Source organism: Diadema setosum, chromosome 10 (genome assembly GCF_964275005.1).
Source record: "Diadema setosum chromosome 10, eeDiaSeto1, whole genome shotgun sequence".
Taxonomy (NCBI): domain Eukaryota; kingdom Metazoa; phylum Echinodermata; class Echinoidea; order Diadematoida; family Diadematidae; genus Diadema; species Diadema setosum.
In genome coordinates, this window is record NC_092694.1 from 39,420,516 (window position 1) to 39,425,335 (window position 4,820).

Consider the following 4,820-nt stretch of genomic DNA (forward strand, 5'->3'; position numbering starts at 1 on the left):
TGATATAAAATGGGCCCATAAATTCACGAAATACAACCATTTTCCCCATCTTGCGTCCGGTACACTCAAAACACTATACAAGAATTGAGCCATGCATTCGGATTTTACCGCACGCATGGCTCAGTTTGGATCGGTAAAAATCAATGCATGACAATTGACCAATCAGATTGCAGAGATTCTGAATTTATAACATCGTTATCAAACATACCCTATGAAAGCTCGATTGGAATTATACAGATTTGCTTCAATTTTCCTCTAAAGTAATTGTTAGCTATTTCACCAAGCTGTCTTTGTGACCACTCTGCCCCACAAGCAGCAGATAATGGGGTCGTGTTTGAAATAACACTACAGCGACTTATTCCCTCCGCGTGGCGCCAAATGAAAAAAAAGAAGGAGCTCCTTTTTAGTTAAAGATGTCTTTATTTTTCTTCTTTTCTCATGAATCTGCCTTGATAAAGAGATAGCATTAATTAAACTGAATGAAAATGAAAGTCAGAATGACAATGAAGTCTTTATTGGGAGGGAAGGGGTGCCCAGACTAATGTTACCAGCTATCAATATAAGACTATTGAAACTTTTGTCGCGTAAACTAATTTATTGCTTAAATGTAGTAAATAAAAACTTACCTGCAATGTTTCTATTATGTGCCTGTCTTGAATACAGACAAATTCATGTTGTGCAACTATAGCAAACACGTAGGCGTACGAGTAAATAATAGAAATTATGTTCAACATTGTCTATAGATTGACTTTACACCTTTAATCGATGAGGGAAACGGTGACGTTAATCACATTGTTTGTTTATCAGTCACGGGAAGAACATAGAAACTTCAGGGTACCTTTCCTCGGATTAAATTTCCCTGTAATATAAGGTTGCTTATCATCTTCAAACTCTCTCTATAATCAATGATGACTCGACAAGCATCCTTCTTAGCCCAAGATCGAGAGGATGAACCTTGATCCGTGTCTCTACCACGTTAAACATCCTGCCTTCATATTTGTACACCCCACTTAAGTAGAAATTAAATAGTCTCGTTTCTCCCCATTCTAAAGTGCAAAAGACCCATTTTCCCAGGTGCGCGTACCCACCAGAAGCATGGAACGCCATATCGTTGCTGGGGTGACAAGACCTCTTATCTACAAAATGTCAAATGTTCAGGAGAGCAAAAAACAAAACATGGCAGCCAAAGTAATGTAACAAATGGGATTCCCTTTCCTTTGACATGCTGGGGTGGCTCCACTTTTGGGGTAAGACAGCTAGAATTTGGACAGGACATCACTTAACTGATTATCTGACCATTTATCCAAAAAAGTCATTTTCAACAAAATTTGAGATACAAGGTCTTGTCACCCCAGCGACGATATGTTTCAAAAGTCACAGACAAACCCTTGATCAGAGGTTTTAAACAACGCAAACGCCAAGCAATGTCTCGCCCGAAAATGGCAATTTGCAATTATTCAATGCAAGTCCAGTGTCCTTTTGACCTTTGACCTTTTCCGAATTATCCAATATTTGAACTCTCTTTAGGTGATGTACATGTGGCGTGAGTTTTGTCGTCATATCTCAAAGATGTGGAAAGTTATTGAGAGCACGCAATATTTTGTGCTTAAATAAAGGAAAGTATTTTCTACCGATTATGCTATAATCAAATCTGTTGACAATATTATTGATGCGCTTACTAAAAAGGAGCACATAATTGGAGTCTTTATGGATCTTAGTAAAGTGTCTGACACTATTGATAATGACATTTTACTTGAAAATTACATTATTATGGTGTGAGAGGGATTACTCTGTCGTGGTTCAGAAGTTATCTAAGTCATCGCAAACAACATGTTGCATTTAAATCCACGCACTCAACCTATTCTACCGTGTTATGCGGTGTCCCTCAGGGATCTATCCTCGGGCCCCTATGCTCTTTTTGATTTATTAATGATATTATCAACTCCTCTCCTCGATTAAATTAAAAAAAAAAAATTGCGGACGACACCAATGTTTTTTATTCCCACAAGGACATTGTAACACTGGTCGATACACTAAATACGGAATTAAGCAACATCTCGAAGTGGTTTAGAAGTAATAAGCTTTCACTGAATATTTATAAGACATGTTTTATACACTTTCATACTTTTCAATCCCAACCCACCCTTCCTTTATTTTTATTTATGATACAAACATTGCTGAGAAACATTCTACCAAGTTCCTAGGAGTGACCCTAGATAGCAATCTAACTTGGAATACTCATGTTCAGAATATTACAACAGCAATATCTAAAGCAACTGTGTTTTAAGAAGAATAAAATACTTAATTAATGATCAAACTTTAATAATGTTATAAAACACTTTATTTTTACCATATGAAATGTACTGCAATATCGTATGGGGCAACTGTAGCAAAACTAAATTGAACACAATTTTTCTTCTCCAGAAAAAGGCTCTTCGTATATGCACATATTCAAATTTTTTGGCTCACACTGATCCCATATTTTATCGCCTAAAAACTTTGAAGGCCCATGATATACATCTATACCTAACTGCCATATTTATGTATAAACACACTCGAAATTTATTACCATTTTTTCATAATGCCCTAATAACCAATGACCATATTCACTCATACCCTACCCGTCGCTCCCATGATTTTCATTTAAGTAATCCGAAGCTTTTACTTGCTCAAAAGTCGATTAGACATCAAGGTCCGGATACATGGAACACTCTTCCTGAGGAGTTGAAACAGTGTGCCTCCTTGTTTTCATTAAAGCAAACTTAAAGAAGCACATTTTATTACAGTATACTTCAAATACGAACTAAAAACAAATAATTTATATGACTAATGTTGGTCTCCCGATAGCAACATCGCATATCGTCCCCTCTTCCAGCAAACCAATTCTATTATTCTAAATTAGTAATAAGAAGAAGTACAGCATTTGTAATGCGCCTTCGATCTACTAGTATCCTATTCTGAGGCGCAGAGGGACGTAATTATGAAAAGAATAACATACATCGTAGTCATAATTGTACATAAGAAGGTTGAAAAAGAAGAAAGAGATAGGTAGAGATATACACACCAATGAGCAATTCGTTGAAAATTCAATCAAAACAAGATGCGAACATATTATGTGATTTCAAAAGCTTTTTAAATGTTTCAATGGTCTCTGCTGATCGGATCCTATGGGGCTGCAGAAACAAAGGCTTTTTCTCCGAGAGTCGAGATTGTTCTTTTAACTGTTAATTGTTTACTGTTACATGAACGGAGATTTCTGCCAGGGACGTATTCTGAAACATTATTCTATCACTGCTGCATAGACATGCATACTGTATATTATATCATTAATTTTCTTTCATATCGTTGTTTATGCAAGTCAAAAGACTGTGTTAAATTTATCTATATATTTCCTACATGTTCATGATTTATGTACTTGTATATATCGTGGTTTATGCAAGTCAAACGACTCTGTGTTGAATTTACTTTGTATATTTCCTGCATCTTCATGATTATGCAACTTATGTATATTAATTTGCAGAAAATAAAGTATTTATCAAATAAAGGCCATTGACATTTTAACCTTTGACCCTTTCGGAATTCACCATACATTCGCATTGACCGGTATTGTCTGGTGATGTAGGCCTACCTGTGGTATGAATTTGGTGGTCATATAGCTAAAGTTATGGAAAGTTCCTGAGAGTACACCACAGCAGATGTACAGTGCCTACTATAAAGTTCTTGACAATTTGACCTTTGACCTTGTCGGACTTCACCGGGATTTGCCTTGTCCAGCATGAGTTTGGTGGGTTATAGCTCGAATATGTGGAAAGTTATTGAGAGTGCACCACAACACTATGAATAAAGTGCTAATCAGGGCAAGTTCACTGATCTTTTGACATTTTACCTTGTCGGACGACTCCCATTTCGAACCTGACCGGGACCTGTTAGGTAATTCATATGTGGTAGACATGTGGTAGACTTTAACTATCTGTTAAAGTTTGGTGTGAGTTTGATGGTGAGTTTGATGGTCATAGTTAAAGCCGTGGAAATTAGAAAGGATACTCCAAATTATTGACGCCGCTGACGACGACGGAAAAGTGATCCTTATGTCTAACTTCCGCTACGCGGGTGATACTTACTAACTGATCAGAGGTTTTTGCACGGTGCAAGCAAAAGCAAAACTATACTAATCAGAGGTTTTCAATACTGATCATTGCTTCTAACTCTGCGCGAACACCGCAAAACTACTGAGCAAAGAAGACGCTCTGATCAGTAGTTTATACTTTCCCCGAGCAATAAGAAAAAACCTCTGAACAACAATGAAACGGAGGTAAGCCGCTAATCAGAGGTTTCGCGCTGCACGTGCAGATTAACAAACACACAAACAAACAAACAAACAAACAAACAAACAAACAAAAACTACTAATCAGAGGTTTTCCTTTACTCGTGCAGAGTGGAGACCTCTTATCAGTAGTTTTTATGTTTTTGCACAGAGCAAACACCTAGTGATCAGTGGTTTGATATCTCCTACTTTTACAACACATGGCGTTCCATACCTACCCATCCGCACTAAACTCAGAAGCTCTGTGGGACAAGAATCATAAAGACCTGCACAATTCGCAAAAAGTAGCAGATTGTCTTTGCACTTCTCAACAACAATTGTCGTTCATCGAGGTCGCATGCACCAACCTCATTATCAGTTTCTAAACACTGCGAGCGGAGAATCAGTTGATGTATAGAGACACATAAAATTGGTGCGCATCGGGATATCTACTGGTCATCTAAAGTTGATAAAATTATCAGCTCACCTGTGTTGAGAAGAAGTCGACATAGTTGAC